The sequence below is a fragment of the Papaver somniferum genome, chromosome 6 (assembly GCF_003573695.1).
Source record: "Papaver somniferum cultivar HN1 chromosome 6, ASM357369v1, whole genome shotgun sequence".
NCBI lineage: Eukaryota > Viridiplantae > Streptophyta > Magnoliopsida > Ranunculales > Papaveraceae > Papaver > Papaver somniferum.
The window spans coordinates 179123976-179142727 of record NC_039363.1 but is presented as its reverse complement, the minus strand read 5'-3'; the positions used below and the strand labels follow the sequence as shown (position 1 = coordinate 179142727).

Genomic DNA, 18752 nt, shown 5'->3' with positions numbered 1-18752 from the left:
TTTATTACTATTATTTTTTTTTGTATATAGCTTTTATTTATTTTTTTTAGAATTTGTAAATAGGCTTTATTTGTCATAATTTTTGTAATTTTTGGACTTTTTATTTGGACTTTATTCTGGACTTTGGACAATTTATTTTAATTATAAACCCTACGGAAGGGTTATATATAGAAAAAAAAAAAATATAAACTGTTTGCAGGGAAGGACGACGATTACAATATCGCCTCGGCCCCTCGGGTTCGTACATGACATAGGAGTCGTGGCCCGAGTCGACTTCAACGGTTCATCCCCCGTCTGGTACGGGAGGTAAGTCCATCAAAACACTCGCGAATCTCCTGTAAGCGAGTTACTGTATTTCTTAAGGTGATTCAATGATTGAGGACGAATTTGGACTGTTTTTAAATTCCTAGTAAAGGGCAAGGACTGGCCAATACAAGATAAGGGTTCGGATTTCATCACCGTTTCCTTCTTGCCCGCCTTAGGAAAACGAAACCCAACGTGAACCCAAGCTTAAAATTTGATTAGAACGAGACCGATAGGGTAACGAGCTTAATAGGAAACTCGTTCGAAAAATATTGGTTGCTCTTTAAGCACACTTCAAAGTTCATGATGGTTACTGTAAGTTGAATGCGTGACCGCGCCGCCTTGTAATACCGGTGAGGCTTTGGGTATCAAAGCTCCACTGAGCTTCCCTCGCCTCGATTCAACTTACATTAGCTCGGATTGGTTCCAGAGGGGTGTGCTCAAATTGTAACGAATTCCTTTTCAAAGGAATAGAAGCTGGTCTAGAAAACAATCTAAGTGGAGCCATCATGCTTTTTGTTTGCTAGATTCTATAGGTTTGATTTGGTCGAGTCAGCCTTGTTTGTGATTGTGTAGAATTCCCTTGCAATTAAGAATGTCGAACTGGTATGATAGAAGCCAATACAATGAGTATCGACCTGAATTTGAATATGGACATCATCATTTTTATGACCATGGTGGGAATAGTAGTTGGGAACGCCAACCATTTCAAGGTTATGGTTCATACCATGGTGAGCCCAATTACTATCCACACGCGAATTGGTCTTATGAGCAAGAAAATCAGGAACACTATAGTACTGGTTACTCGTTTTTGGAAACTAGTCCTGATTATGATATTTCTGAACCTGTTCCATCTCTAGAAGAGACCCAACAACGGATTGAAAGGACGTATAAACGTTTAGTTGCAATGAATAGTTCAAAAGAAGACTGTACACGATATTCTGAGATGATAAACGAGAGTGGTGAACGTATAAGTGTTATGCTCAGTGAAATTCAGGCACGTCTAGAGGCAGAAAATGAACAGTTGGCTAATGCTGCTCGAAATAATCTAAATTTCCAAAATAGGGTTTCTAATTTTACCCTTGATATCAATAGTGAATATTTGCCTAATTTAGAGGACGAGGCTAGAATAAAAGACACTACTTATTTAGGTAAGGTTCAATCATCTTCGTACTATTATGATGATGAGGATAGTAGTGATGAAGAATCTGAAATATGTAGGCATAGTGATCAGGAATCTAGTAATCCAATTGAGCTTTATAGTGATTATATTATTTCTACTTCAAATCCAAATAATTTTTATTATTCACCTATTCAAGAGGACGAGGATTTTATTAGGAATACCACCGTTTTAGACGATGTAGTATTTCCTCTTGATTACGAAGCCGATAGTGGTTTAGAGGAACGGGTTTATTCCGAAAATGCTTTTTTAGAGTCTAGTGACTTAGAAACAATAGTATTAGATGAAGAAGATATACCCGTAGAGATGAGTAAAGATGCACTACCTGATAATAAATTAGAAGAATCAATTGACCATTTTCAAGAATCTAATGATCCAGAAATTAGGGAGATTGTAACTAGTCTATCTAGAGACACTGAAAACTCTAAGTTTGGGGGTGATTATCACCTTCCTAGTGCCTTACCTTTAACTCTCAGAAATTCCCTTCACTTAGGACTTGATATCTCTGCCTCGACAATTTTACAAGATTACCTTCATACTCGTTTTCCCGAACCTAATGATGTCCAGGAAGAAGTTCAGTCGTTAGAAACCCATCCTCTGGTTGATGTGGTTTGCCCAGGCTATGATCCCCAGATTGACTTTGTTTTCCCACCAAATAGTTTTCTTCCAACTGTGGGAACGTTTATATTCCAATGTGTCGATATTAGTTGTGAGACTCACCTATGCTTTAGGAAATTAGAATCGACTCATTTGCTTATGACCACTACTCTCTTTGGTCATTGTGTGTAAGTCAAATCTGATTGACTTAGAGGATCCTAAATTATTTAGGTTATTATTCTGTGCTTCTAAGTTCCTCTTTGAGTATTTACAGACTCTAGACTAATAATTCGGATCTCTTTTGAGGAGTTGCAGCCGAAATATATTTAGACCCTTCTATAGAACTGACCTGAACCACAATTAGATCTAGCTATCTTAATCGGAAACTAGGTAAGGGGTTGCTAGTCTTGTTCATTTTCTGGTTTATTGCAGTTTCTTTGGTCATCTCTCTTTGGTTTTGCAGACCCACAGTTATTTCGACTGTTCCTATATGCTTCGAGGTGCCTAATCTTTCCTAAGTCTGGCTGAAGACATTAACTTAGCATTTCTTGGGAGGTAATCCAATCTCATGAAACACGGTAATATCTTTCATTATCTCTTTTGCTTCAAATGGTAAAAGTTTCTCCTTGTTCTGCTTTTAATTTCATCTTTAGAACATTGAGGACATGTTAGATTTAAGTTTCGGGGTATGGGAGAAACTTTTTAGTTGTAGTATGAATAAATAAACTCCAGATCCTAGAAATTTATGCGTATTTAGGATGGCACTGACCAATCTAAGTGGATGGAAGAATTTTGGTTGTAGGAGTTGAGGAACCAATCTGAATAGATGGAAACATATAAAGAGTCTATTCATGAAAGCACAGATCTCAGGTGTTAGAAATAACATGATAGTTTCACCATATCTCGTTGAGTCCTTTTCACTTCTATTTTTATTTTATTTTATTTTGTTTTTAAACCATGTTTCTCTAAGTGATAGGTGGGGCCCATGATTCAAGTTGTTACCAACGCTAGGATGAATTAGAGTGATTGAGTTACCAAAAAAAAAAAATTGAGACCAGATCATTCGACCAAAAGGAAAATTCAATAAAGTCGACCACTGGTACCCTTGTATATGCCAGTTGTGTTGACCTAGAGTTAGGTTATCGACCACTGGTACCCTTGTATATGCCAGTGTGTTGATATTAGTCAGACTAGTATCTCAATCCATTAGGATAGGTTCATTTTGGCGGAGGCCTTCAGACAGATATGGGAAACGTCGTTCACTTAGTAAACATCAAAACCATCTATGTTTTTCTATATCCATCTCTTAATCTTTCCATGTGATTAGTTTGACTCCGAATATGATGTCTATAGTGCAACTATCTGAGTAGAGCTCTGTCACTTATATATGAATTTTAGTATGCTTGAGTGCAAACTCGTGTACATCAATTGGAATTTCGCATCAGGGTACTTCCTCTTGTAGTCAATAAGTATGCCAACGAGGAGATTCTTTAGTGCCTTCCAAGGTTCGTTATAGATAGTTAGGATCTGGAGTATTAAGGTTTTGTGGGTATATCTCTTGTAAGCCCTCCCGAGACTATAACTCGGCCACTAGGGACACCTAGGGGTTTAAAGGCTTATTGCATACGCTAAATGCAATCGACGATGCCTGCGACAGTGAGTTAGGATTTTATTTTGTAGTTTTGATTTGCTCGGGACTAGCAAATAATAAGTTTGGGGGTATTTGATAGACGCATTTATTTGTCTAATTTGTCCCAATTTTATATATTGTTAGTGCTCGATTTTGTACTTATTTGGTTATTTTATGTCTTTGTAGGTGTTTTTGGAGAAATAAGCTTTTGCGGCGAAATTGGCTAAAATATGGCGTTTGGAGCTCCGTTGACAGTATACCGGAAGTACCCCAGAAATACCCCGGAGGAAGCCCGAAAAAGTCCGGAAAACATCCCAGAAAAATTACTCAAGGCACCCAAGATTTGGTTATTTCCACCCCAGGAATTATATTTCATCCCAACTTACTATTCGTACCCCTGAACTGGATAGGGGGAGGTCATCTTCAAAATTCAAAACAGAAATTGGCGGGAAGAATTGGCTGCAGCGACAACAGTTTTGGAGTTGAATTCTTAGCGAGTTCTGAGGAGATTAAACGGGTGTATTTGGTACCTACGGAATCTAGAAGACATAACAGGCCTAATGCAATCGTCTAGACCCATCCAATTGGGATGGATAAGTCGGAATAATTGATCAAAGTCCCAACAGGATACGGCTTCTCTGTTTAGGGTTTGGGATTGGTCTGAGAGATTTATGGGATATTCTTGCGTGGATATATACCAATTCAGTTCATTCCAAGTCAGAGAATAGTTTGGATATGAGAGGATAGCCAACAGAACCACGTGAATCAACACGAAAGTGATTTTTCTCCAAACTGCCCGAGAAGAATAATGAGATTATTCTCGGATTTGATCGAGTTTCTAGGGAGTTGGATAGCTATAAATAGTTGTGTTTTCATCATAGAAGGGTTAGAAAACCTTAGGAGAGAGTTTAGAGTCCAGGAGAGCCGAGGAGAAGCGATTACAGAGAAGACAGTGCTGCTGCTGCTGCCATTGAAGAGCTTCAAGAACACGAAGAACAGACTCACATGGTCAGTCGTTCTTCAGCAGTCTTAAATAACAATACCAGTGTCGTTCTTTTACAACAGTAAAGGCTTATCGATTACAGCAGTCTTCATTAGCACTTACCCCTTTGTAACAGTGACGCTGTAACACTTCTACAGCGTTGCTAATTCTTGTTTCATCTTATATACATCAATAAAAACACCTATTTTAGCCATGAATTTATCTTGTGAGTGTGTTTTCGGGATGAGGAGCTAAACCCAATCCCAGGGGTGATGGAGGAAGCCATTCTTCCAAAAGTTATGTGGTAAAATTCATTTAAATTTATTTATGCAATCCTTTTATGATTAATTGCACCGAATGAAAATTGAATAAATGATTTTTATTAATTAATTGTGTTTTCTCTTGATGAAATATGCTTGGTTTATTGCTTTTGATATTTCATGCTTGTGATTAACAATGGATGTTTTGAAAATTTGATTTAGGCAATGATTAAAATAACAATTACTTTTGATTGGAATTATAATGTCTAGAATTGCATGATAAGAATTATCATTGAATCACATGAATTTTGGTGTATGGTGAAATCCTGAACCCTGGTCTTTCCATAATATTTACTTCACCTTTGAATTTAATTTGTTTTATCTTTATTTTTATTAAGTCTAAAAATTATTTCCTTCACAAGTCTGAAAAGAACCCAGTTTTTACCACAACTACAACAACTTTTGGAAAACCACCACCCTGGTCAGTCGCGGGGTGATCACGACCACTCAACTTGGTCGGCATGTCCAACTAGCTTGGCTCCTTGCATGCTTGATCAGTTATCATCCACGGTAACTACCCATCACCCTCCTATCTTTCCAGCTAATTAGGTCACTCATAACTTACCTGCTCCGCTCCCAGTGACCGACCAAAATAGGATTGTCGAGCTGTGTAAAAAACCTATTTAGGTTTGAACCTGACATGCCCAGGACAGTCGCGAAATAATTATGACCGCTCAACTTGGTCGGTCTGTCCAACTAGCTTGGCTCCTTGCATGCTTAATTAGTTAGGATCCATGGTAATTACACATCGCCCTTCCATCTTTCCAGCTAATCAGATCGCTCATAGCTTACCTGCTCCGTTCACAGTGAACGACCAAAACAGGCTGACCGAGCTTCTTAAAAACCTATTTAGGTCAGATCCGGACTACCCAAATCAGTCGCGGAGCAATCACCGGTACCGGTGAGTACTACTGACCAAATCATCATCGTCAAAAACAAGAAAAGAGGAATATTGGTGACAAACATATATCAATATCCGACAAACATAAATATGCTTCAGAAAAAAAGAGAAAATCAATCATGAACAACTGTCTGTCCTCCTCCACTGCTGGACAATAGTATTCCCCTACTAAAGATTCAAATACTACAAAAACGTATTACATTTTATTTTTACCTCTATCACTGTCCCACCACCACCACCAATAATTCATTGATTTTTTGGTTTATGGACCTGTTTCAACGTTTTGTAAATCAAAAACAACCACCGGGCTTAATTTCTCTCTTGCAGCGAGTAACGCACAGGAGAAAGGCACTCTTACGGACTCTTCTCCGTCTCTCTCTTCTGCAGAGTCTAGTGTGAGAGAGAGAAAATCTGAAAACACTTCTTATCTCACATGAGTATCTCATCATTTTTTTTTTGAATATTTTTTTTTTAACGTGTACCTATTATATAGGCGGAATTTTGAATTTTCTTTGTACCAATAGATAGGCGGAGTCCTATTTTTAAGATGAATTTTCTCACAAATATCCTTATTTATTGTACAGTAAAAACTCTATATATTGATACTCCATATATTAATAAAAAATTTAGTCCCAACTTGTAAAATCATATAGAGAATAACTTCCATATATTAACAACCTCTATATATTAATAATTTGTTTGGTCTCAAGTGTATTAATATATGGAGTTTTTACTATACATAGAAAATTGTGTTTGTAACAAGGCAAAGGGTAAAAATAGAAAAAACATGAAAAATGATGAATTCAAAATAATTTTCTGAATCTAAAAGAATTGATCCCTCCGCCTATATATGTGGTACGGAGGGAGTATCAATTATACACATCATACACAGGCACAACACCGTACTAGTATACTATCAAAATATTGGCGTTAAGCACGTAATCCCCGGTAGCTATCTAAGGCTTTACCGCAATTTAAAAACAACTGATCGTTAAAGAATCTTGTTATTGGTGTTGTGAAATTTATTTGAGGGGCTGTTATAATTGGATAAAATCCGTCATTAGATGGTAATTTAAAAGTCCTTTATCAATTTTTTTCAATAATGACTAATCAACTCTTATGTAGTTACGGTTGAAAATTATTTGACGTGTCCAACTGTAAAAAAGTTACGGTTGTTTTTCTTATTTTCCGAAGCCAACTATAACTCACTAAAGCCAACCGTAACTCACTGAAACCAACCGTAACTCATTACATCGAACAGTTACTCGTGTTTTTGGTTTTTCGAAACCAACCGTAACTCATATTTCTGGCTTTTTCGAAATCAACCGTAACTCACTCAAACCAACTGTAACGAGCTACGATTGGCTTCTGAAAACCAAAATGCCAACCGTAACTCATACTTTTGGTTTTTTGAAACCAATCGTAACTCACTGAGTCCGACTGTTACAAGTTACGGTTGGCTTTTGAAAACCAAAACGCCAACCGTAACTGGTTCTAAAATCGATTTTTTTCGAACTTGATTAAAAAAAAGCAACATACTTCGATCTCATTTGCAATAGATTGATTTTGGGTCATTGATTAGGGTTAGATAATTGGGTTTGTTTTTCTTTTTTAGGTTTGGACGGTGGAAGGGTTATTAATGATAATTGATTTTAAATTGTTGCCGATGATGATTGATTTTGGGTTATTGTTAAATTATTGTTGATGATGATTGATTTTGGGTTGTTGTTGATGATTAGAATTAAAGAGTTATGTTTTAAAGGTTTAATTGATGAAAGGATAATTTAGACATTTATTATAATTTTAGGACACCCCTAACCAACTCACCAGACATTAGGATCACGGTGAAGCCCTCTAATAGATTCAACAACCCCTGTAATAAGTATCTTGTTAAAAGAACAAATTTCCGAAAGCATGAGACGAGACTCAATAAAATGATTCAAGTGAATAGAAAAGCACCCGTGAAGAAAAATGTTTCCGACAATTATCAGGGTACCATTTCGACAGCTTGTCGTCAATTTCATCAGCGATAATAATTGAACCACTTTTGTAAAATCACCGACTGATTTTGTTTTCCTTTTCCTTTTCTTCATGATTAATCGGTATAACATGGTAAATTATAAAAAAATTATATTAATTTTTGTTATGAAATTGCGACAATAGAACATGAAAGATTAGATACGTTGGATTACAATGACCATACATTTACTTATTTTTTAAGCATCTATTGTATTTACTATCTAGTGCATAGAACCCTTGTGTCAGAGTATCCACAGGGATGGCTATCAGTGCCATACATACATATAAAAAAAAAGAAGATTGTCACACTGTGGATTGCTAAAAAGATTTTCCTTTTTCCCGTCTCTACTATTGATGTTCTTAATTAGCAATTCAGGATATGGAAAACGTTCGGAACGAGATACATATAGGTATTATACGTATTCGTAAAAGTCAAATTCTGTCAAAAATTCGGTTAACGATTAGTGATCAATAGTAATATGAAAAGACATGCGTACGTGTATAATTCGTTTTAGAGTTATAAATTTGTCATACAAAATTCGACATATATTAACCTGTTAAAAAATTATTTTTAATATAATTTCTCCTTAGGTACTATAATTTAATAATTGACATGGATCATAAATATGATATGTGCATTAAAATCAGCAAATTACGTATGCTTCGTTGGTATTGGTGTATGTAAAATTTTAAAAGTCAAAAATATAATAAATTATGATAATTTAATGATGATGTGGCAAAGTATTATACGGACCGTATGATTCGGTAATTCGTTTTAAGCTGGAAATTCGCGAATCATAGTCAGGGTTCCGGTTATACAAACAATATGTACGGATTCGGATGACACAGACGAATTCACGAATTATACGTGTATAGTTCGTGAACATACTAACTAGGTTCCTATTTTCCATCCCTCTTACAATTTTTAAAATCAATCTACTTTTCAGTTTTGATTTTTCCTATTTACCACCTACAAAAGTCAAATATATATGATATATAACTACGACTATTAGAACTTTTATTTATTATCTTTTTCGTTAATCTCCCATTTTCATTAAAACGCCATCAAATTAGAAACCTTAGATTAAATTTTTGTTCAATTATTATAATACATCTGTTCACTTTTTTGTGTTGAATTCCATTAGATTACAAATTGTTCTTTCTTATTAACACAAGCTAAAACAATTGATACTAATGGAAAGTGATACAACATATGAAAAAAAAATGGAACAGAAAAAGCATCCTTTCCCATTCCCTAACACACAAGCATAACACAGAATTTTGAATTTTGCTTGTCCCATTAAATAGGCGGAATACTATATCCAAGATGAATATTTCCACACATACCCTTATTTATGGTAAATAAATAATCGCGTTATCAATAGGACAAAGTCATAACGTGAAAAAACATAAAAAGTTATGAATTTAATGTACTTTTCCTAATCTAAGAGATCGAATAGACCCCCTCCGCGAATATATGTTGTACGGAAGGAGTATCATCTAATATTTGTAGCCATCAGTCTCATAGTGTTGCATTACAATCGATGACTCGTGAATGATTGGTTCGATGTTATTGTAAAAAATTATCTTTTGCGATATATAATGAAAAAAAACTTCTTAGTTTGGGGCCTAGTGTGTTTATTTGGGGTCTATTACGAAAAGAAAAAAAAGATCAATAAGAAATAATCTCTAGAAACCCTTATCTACCTATTTATGTTAATGGCTAATATGCCCTTATTCATTAGTGATGATTATTTAAGTTAATACTAGTTAAATTAATTAGTGTTTGAGCTTAATTATAGTATTAGGATTAAAGTAGAAATTCATAGCCTTTTCAAGGTTTGGAAAAGAAGAATAAGTAGAGAAAAAAAAAGAAAAACTAGGATTTGTGATTTTGTTTGCAAAAATGAAATTTTATAGCGATGATGAAGACTCTAATAGTGATGAAGAAGTGGGTGCATCTTATGACCACCCATACATGGACAAAGTTTCAAAATTTTAGCCCAGAATCAGTTTATTCGATAGCACCACATAAACCGATTCTGGGTTAAGTCCCCAATTTGGGAACTTCAATCGGTCGACGTTGTTCATCACCGTAGAAACTGATCATATTACATGATCGGTTTATGTATATGTATATATGTAATCTGATTGTGGAGACAAAATTTTACATGGAAATGCGAACATAAAATCAGATTACATGTTACACAACGTGAACCGATTGATATTCTTGGAAAATTTTCTCTATGACCATCAAATCTTTAATCTTTTCATATACTTATATATATATACACATATACATATATATGAAAATGTGGGGGTACAACAACCATCCAACTTTTTCGTTCGGCATCTGTATGGACTAAACTCCAATATACTTCCGAGAGTAACAACTTAATGAAACTCAATCAAGGAAAGATATCAAAGAGCTTTATCTCTTTCTCAACACAATCAGTTAATCAAACAGATGGGAATTCGTGAACCTGGTTGATGTGAGAAAAACACATATGGCACCAAAGACCTATATCCGAGTGTCAATCAAGTTTTATCCAACAAACAAGGTCGGATTTAACAACTGTGATTAAAAAACGTACAACCTGTGAGATTTCAATTATATAAAGAAAATATAATGCGGACACAGAAACCAGAAATTTTGTAAACGAGGAAACCGCAAATGCAGAAAAAACCCCGACACCTAGTCCAGACTTGAACATCACACTGTATTAAGCCGCTACAGACTCTAGCCTACTGACAAGATAACTTCGGACTAGAATGTAGTTGAGCTCTAACCCAGTATCACACCAATTAAGGTACAATCGCGTTCCTTACGCCTCTTGAATATCGCAAGACCATGCACACTTGATTCCATTATATAACGTCCTTTATATCCTAGGAGTTTCTACGACCCAAAGTCGAAGACTTATAAACAAATCAGTCTCCCACAGATAAGTCTGTTCTTATTTTTGGTTTCCGTCTTTAGATAAAGATCAAGGTGAACAAGAAACACTACTAATAATCCGGTCTTATGTCTCCGGAAGAGCAGTCTATAATATTAGTCACCTCACAATAACTTAACTGGTTTACATAAGAAGTTATTCCAGAATCACAAGAGTCTGAGACGAAGAACTGTTGTGATTAATTTTTATATATTACCTATCAAAGATAAACCTCGAGATAATCTTAGATAAGATTAAACACAATACGATAGAATAGTAAGATCAAGATACACAACTATAGATAAAATAGTTAGACCTAGCTTCACGAATCCCAAGCAAAATCTTTAAGTCGTTAAACCTAGTAATGGTTTTCAGAAGAACTGCAAACCTAGGTTAATGGAGAATCAATTCTAGTTTGCAACTAGGACACACAAAAGTATCGGGATTAGATTTCCCAGCTGCCAGAGTTTCTCCTTATATAGTCTTGAGTCCTGCTGTTACGCGCGCATCCGTGTGACATCTTAATTGAACTCGCGGCTGGCAGCCGTCCGATTGATATCATCCCCTTGAGATATTCCAATTAAGTTATTTTGTTATTTTATGAATAGTTTTTAACTAAAATTCCTTAATTTTCTATTTAATTTGAAATGAACCCTCTGCAATATAAAGTCACTTAGTAAATTCAGGGTTCTTCAGCGTATTATCTTCCCCAAATTGCCTTTTCGTTCAGCTTCTTCTTCATCATCCCAAGATTCCCAACCACCATTACCAATATTTGAAGATACCGAATTTTTTAATTGGATTTGTTGTTGTGATTGAGGATGAGAAGAATCGAAATTAGTGGGTGAGGAAAGAATCGAATTAGAATGTGCCGAATAAAAATGGGGTTTTAGTTAATTTTGTTTTTCTTACTTGGGTCTTGATGATGTTGATGATAACGATGATGGGTTTTTCTTCCTTTATTCTTTCAAAATTTTACATTTAGAAGAAAATCAACTGATCTTTTGATTTTAGACAAAGAAGAAAAAAAAAAACTAAAATGCAATATAAATGACGATCTTGAAAAAATGTAACGATTTTAGCATATATCATTAACGTTTTTTTTATATGATTCATGAATAACACTACACAAAATTATGGGATTAGTAACTAAAATTTGTAACGGCTTACTAGCAGGTTACGAATTTCCCTTACAAATGTTTGTTACGAAAAAGTTGTAACAAGAAGGAGCCATTACAAATATTTCAAGAATTCGTAATAGAGGGCAGCCGTTACGATTTTTTATTTATTCGTGCCAATCACACGCTTGGTCACACATGGGTCGTAACACTTGGAATTGATGTGTGTGTCATTCACATGCGTGTTATTTTGTTTCCACCCAAGATAGTAATGCTTGAGGATATTTCCTCCCATGCGTGAGTTTGAGGATATACCCTAATGAAATCGAGATCGAGTTTTCATTTTCATTTTCATTTCTCTTTTTTTTTTCTCGTCTGCTCCTGCCTCTTTTCTCTTCCTCTCAACCGATGAGTCGATGAAATCATCACAAAAATCTCACATAAATCTCTTTATTCATCGATCTGTGTAAGTGTTCATCGATCTCTTCAATAAGTTTTTCGATTTTTAGGGTTTCTAAGCTTTTCAATCGTCTGGTTTTTATGGTTTCGATTTGTTTCTAATAGGATTTTGTTAATCCGTGAATCTAATAAGATTTGTTTCATCTTAGTTTCGATTTGTTAATCTTCTTCAATCAAATCTAATTCGATTTTCTTTTCTTGATTTCATGTTAGGGTTTGAAGAACCGAAGAACATTGAAGAATTTCTGCAAACTTAGAAAGGGATAAGTTTCAATATATGAACTGATTTTAGGGTTTTATGTTAATTTTTATTTTAGGGTTTGGAAATATGAACTGATTTTAGATTTTTTATATGGTTTTGGGGTTTGTGTTGCTCATCAAAATTAAAACTTTGAAGAACTGGTCAGAGTTGGAACTATGTAAGTGTTCATCATCATAACTAACTGATTGGATGTCCCTGTTTAGTTATTTTTCATTGATTTCTGAATTGTTTGGATTTTGATGAGAAATTATATTTTCTATTGAGTGCAGTTGGGTCAGTCTTAACTTTCATGGCAAAAATTAAAAGTGGATTTTTTAGAGGAGCTGCTGTTGGATCAATTTCTGGATCTGATAATTGGTTATGAAATGGAATACTGAAGTGAATTTTTTCTTTTTAACAGGGCTTATATGTTTGTGTAGTACTGGATATTGATTATGATGAAGATTAACTTGCAAAATCTTAGTATGAGAACTATATGAGTAACAAAGTTTAATGCAGCTTAACATTTTCTATGTGGTTTGTTAAAGAAAGTTTGTCATTTTGTCAGTGGTTGTGTGCTTTGCAGTTGATATATATTGATATAGCTTACCCTATCTTGTGTTTCTGTTCTTTTTGTTGGTGACAGAGGGAGAAATTCTGTGAAAGAAAAAGTTTTCAATTAAATTAAAAGGTCTTGTAGTCGATGACAGTAGATTACTACCTTCGGGACAAGCGGGGAGGTAATGCTATTGTCTTTATGTTAACTCTGCAACCGTTAGCCTTTGCTTGGGGTTGATTGAAATTTGGTGGGGATTTGTTGTAATGAATCGGTTATGTTTAGGTGTGTTAAATGCTTACAGAAAGTCATAAAGGCTAAACATTTGGATTCTTAATGTTCTTTCCTTCTGTCATCTCCAAGGAGCGGTTCACCGTGACCTCAAACCATAGGTAGTTCCCTCATTCTTTGAACTCGATCCTGAGATTTGCATAGTATAGTTCTTTGTTCCTGGCCATATTTAACCTCTGAGGATATTTCTCATTGAAAACATTCTCTCAGGAGTTTATTCCCCTACGGAACGTTTCACCCTCTTTCAAGTGGTTCTGATTTTATGACCATTTCGCCTGTACTAAGCTTGGCATGGCATCCAAGGTTAACAAATGGTCTCAATGTGTTCCTTAGTCATTGTCTTAAGATAATATAATGAAGGAAAGGGAAGTGGCGTGCCAATACCATAAATATGTGTCCAAAACATGTTAAGTTATAACTGATCAATGTCGTTTATTGTTCTTACCTTTTGATTGGACCATCTAACCATACTATTTATCCTTATTTTTATTTTGACTATACTTGTGCTTGCAGAATTTCCTGTTTAGTACAGAAGATGGCACTTTGCCCTTAAAAGCAATTGATTTTGGATTGTACGACTATGTAAAGACAGGTTAGTCACAGTTCTCAGCTTCTCTTACGGTAGCTTTAAATATTATGTTGATGCTCCAGTAAAATAGATGGGTTAAATGTACATGAAGTTTAAATACAAGAAATGCTTCAAATTGTGGAATGGAAATAATGAATTCAGAGGTTCCTCATGTCATTGTGTTAAATTTTGTTACTGTGACAGGCTCTTGCAAAGACATTATCGGTACCTTAGCTTGCTTATTCCCTGAAGCAATTTAAATTGGTGGCATTATCTCTGAAAGTGAACTACAGTGGGGTTCGCATCAACTTGTATACCTGCTAGATTACCTGGTGGTCATGGTTTGTACTTCACTTGTATACTTGCTAAATTTCATGTTTCTTACGACTGTATTACCCTAATGAGAGAGTTTATCGACTTTGGTTTGTTGCAGGACCAATTGGATTGATTTCCTGACAGAATCTACATGAAATACAAAGATAGTGCCAACTTATGAAGCTTCATCTTACCTAGTTGCAGTTAACTAGTTAAGTATCTTTTCCTTTCTTAATTTCATATTCTATACTACCAGAATATAAATGAATGACTAGGAGTGAATCTCTTAAAACTCTTGACCTGCAAATTAACAAAGCAATGAATCACTAAAAGTGCTGTCAATGATTTAGAATTTGAATTTTTGTTGAAGATGTTATACATGTGTTGGTTGCAGTTGCAGTTGCAGTTGAAGTTATGGTACTTGATTATGTACATCGATGTCTTCAATGGCAAACACGGCCGAGGTACACTTTTTGTAAGAAACTTGTTATACATTGGTCGTCTTTGTCTTTGAAAACATCGTAAATGGTTTCTATGTTTTGTGTGATAAGTTTGCTGGAAATTGACATTATCATGCTGCAAGCCTGGAAGGAGAAATTCATAACTTGCTGTGTTGCTTACTTCTAGTATCTAAGTATACATAAATTTGTGTTCGGGGGTTATTGCAGATGTTTCTTTGGTTATAAGATGGCGCTGTAACTGGTTGCAGTTGAAGCTATGGTACTTGATTATGTACATTGACACCATCATGTTGTAAGCCTGCAAAGGATATAAAGCTTAGTTGCGGTAAGTTGTCTGCTCCAGTTCTCTTACTTCTCTGCAGCAATAACTTCATAACTTCTCCCTTTTCATATGGGATACTTACTCTATCGCTTACTTCCAACATCTAAGTATACAAAAATTTTATGTTCGCAGGTTATTTGAATGATGCTCTATTTGATCAGAAAGGATGGAGAACAAACCATCTTGAAGTTTTGTAAGTTACATGCATGTATTCAAGTTTTGTAAGTTTTGTAGGAAGTTGATAAGTTTCTATGTGTTCCCTTAGAAATTTGGAACTTAGTAGGTTTCCATGTATTCCCTTAGAAATTTGATACTTAACAAAAAAAAATCTGGTACTTAGCTAAATTTCAGTTCTTTTGTTATATGAATCTGATATGAATTGAATGAATGTGATGTGAATAGATTGAAGAAATTATTGTTGAGTGTGGATTATGAATGTATTGAAAGGTGTATGCAGGGTATTTGAATTTAGAATTCCGGCTTATTTCCGACAGAAAATGAACTGCCAGTCAACCTTGACCTGGTCAAGGTTGACCAGCAGTAATTTTTTTGCGGTTACAAAAATTTCGTAACGGTCGAACTTGTTACGACCCATAGTTACAAAAATTTTGTAACGGCTCTCAGCTGTTACCACGTGTCAATTCGTAACGATTCCCCTCTGTTACTAACGCCGTTACAACCCCAATGATTAGTGAATCCAGGTCACCCTTCTTGACTTGTGATCTGAGATTTACCTCCGCTAAAACCGCAAAGGCTGCATTGCCGTTACTAGAAAATTGTAATACCAACTTTTGAAATAGGCAATGGCCGTTACAACCCCGATTCATAACGTCTTCATTTTGTTTCTAATCCCATAATTTGGTGTAGTGTAAATTCTCCAAAACTTATATTCTGAAGCTAGAAAGAAAAGAGGCTAATGATCTTTTCTTTTTTGACTTTAAAGGTTAATTAGGCTAATGATCCTATGTTAACTAATCCAAATACCAATTAAAATTATATATAATCCAAGTACCATTGAAATCTCCAAACTTGGAACATTTGATTTAGTTGATGATAAAACAATTGGATGATTTTGAGAAATATGAATGGAGTCTTTACCAATCCGATTTATCTTTCATTTCACTCGCTCTCCTTGGTAGAAATATTTCAGGGTGTTAGGGTGTATGTTAATAGAATGAAATTTTGCAGAATCATGTTTTCCTATTTTCGTTGATGATGAGATGAAGAAAAATCTAGAAGCCAGAAGGAAGAGGGTATATATCTCAATTAAATTGATATCGTATGGGTGTTTAACTATTAGAATATTTATAAAATAATAAAATATCTTAATTGGAATCGATCTTAAGAAGATGATATGAATCGGACGGCTACCAGCCGCAAGTTCATTTAAGATGTCACGCGGATGCGCGCGTGACAACGGGACTCTATAGTATTTCAAATCAAGGTTTCTTCAATCAAAGCTAAGATATTTTTATAACATAGAAATCAATATTCACCGTCAGATGAAAACCTGATTTGAGATTCAAGTTAAGTCTGCTTAGAAAATAATCAATCAATCTCCATCGTTAGATGGTTTAGCTTGATATACACAAATGAAATATACTCATATTCAGGCATGGATGGAACGTACCTAAACGTGTATAATGAGTTGGCTTAATAACAATTAACCGAAGTTAGCCATATCAACACTTTTGGCTCAACTGTTTTCATCAAACATTTCTAGACTCAATGTGATAATCAACCAATTTTGATAGATGATCAAATGTATCTAAAATGTATTTTAAGAGAGTTGTTCAAATGTTCAATATCTCATGGAAATATATGTGAAGCCTTTGAAACAAATTCGGCTTGGTTCGAATGTGTACAAAGTACGTACACTAGAACCAATTCATGAACCTAATGCAACGGTTTTCAAAGTGAGTTCGCATAAAGGCATTGAAAATTCAGGGACTTTAGTATGCAAATGAACATGAGTTCATGAGTGTAGACAATTAGTTTTCATACGGATTATGTTAACAACTTTTCATAACTGCATTTTTTAGAACTTAACCACTGAGTTCGCAAACTACAGTCCAGACCTTACGTAGTTATGCCGTTCGCAAACACAGTTCGCAAACTACATTTCCGGACCCAACAGATAAATTCTTTCGCAAACAAGAGTTCTGGACCCATACAGTCAAACTCGTTCGCAAACACAGTTCCAAACAAGAGTTCCAGACTCAACTAGTATTTCACATTTCGCATAGTGGGTACGCATACTGTGTTATATCCATACCGGGACCCATACAATCAAACTCCCGATAATCAATTTAAAACATCCTCAGAGGAACAACAATGGTAATCTTACGCATACCACTAGCTTCAAGTAATTTTCAAATGATTATTTGATCAATACGAAACATCCCGAGTTAACATCAAATGACTGTCTCACATAAATCATGTAATATATTCAAGGTAATTTTCACATGATCAACTTGTCTTAATATTTAGTTTCCAACAAATGAATTGTTCATAACCAAAGTTGTCAAGTAGGTGATGAAGCATCCTAAGATTTAAACTCATATTTCGAGAATTATATTAACGAGATAAACTCGACTCGAAATTTCAATGTGCATGATATAAAGTCTATATAGCTATACGACTTAGTCTCATTAGAAAAAATTGAATAAACTTCTGAGTGACAGATAAGTTTTACTCTCCACATACCTTTTGTCATCGAAGTTCTTCCAAAGTCTTCATTGGATCTTGTTCTTCTAATAGTGAACGCCGTGAAGTCTTACGCTCAACTACACCTTCTATCCTAATCCGAGACGTAGCTATAAGTAGACTAGAAATCAAGATATAGTTTTGATCAACTAAATTGGACAACAAGCTTGAGATAGCAACACTTGTGAGTTCGACCGAGCAATGCTCTAACAATATAAACCGATTGTTCACAGTCGAGTTTTCTCTACTGTTACACATATATCGATTCTTGATATTTGTACAAATTCAAACATGGTTGTGTGCATTAGCATAAACTGATTGTGGTTGATGTTCATCAAATCAACTCAGAATCGGTTTATACAGGTGTACAATAAAAACTGATTCCTTGTAACCTCAACAACAATCGGTTTACGCTAATGCACACACAAACCGATTATAGTTGATTTTTAGAAAATTTGATGCAGAAATTTCAGAGATTCATAGTTAAATCATTGTTGAGTTTCTCTTAAAAGGTTCGGATTGAAGGGATTTAATTCAATCACTTGAATTGTTTGTCGAGGAATATTCCTTCAATACCCAAAAAAAAATGAGAATTCAATTATTATGTGTGATTAGACTGTAGATTTTTTATTTTGATGGAAATTGAAAAAAAATGGGTTTTGATTAATTTTTTTAATATTTGTTAACATAAATAATAATGATTTTGTATTTATTTAAAAGGTAATTTAGTATTTTACAATATTTAGATACCCCGTTTCCCATTCTCTAGGTTGGTTTTAAGAAAAGTATACATTAGGACTCAAACTAGGAAGGAAAGAAAAAAGACCATCTTGATTAATTGTACAGT

The 18752-nt window shown here is 34.8% G+C and overlaps 1 long non-coding RNA gene across 6 annotated transcripts; it reads left to right on the top strand.

Annotated features, from left to right (window-relative positions):
- The first annotated feature begins 12331 nt into the window (after positions 1–12331).
- On the top strand, positions 12332–15621 carry LOC113286490. Of its 6 annotated transcripts, XR_003329329.1 has the most exons (11): positions 12332–12452; positions 12659–12864; positions 12977–13223; positions 13333–13426; positions 13528–13634; positions 14047–14125; positions 14306–14442; positions 14535–14627; positions 14811–14880; positions 15085–15202; positions 15332–15621. It is a non-coding gene; the product is annotated as an uncharacterized LOC113286490 (long non-coding RNA). The 6 variants fall into 6 exon arrangements; XR_003329332.1 differs by lacking the exon at positions 13528–13634; XR_003329330.1 differs by having other exon boundaries at positions 12977–13426; positions 13547–13634.
- Positions 15622–18752: the final 3131 nt, after the last annotated feature.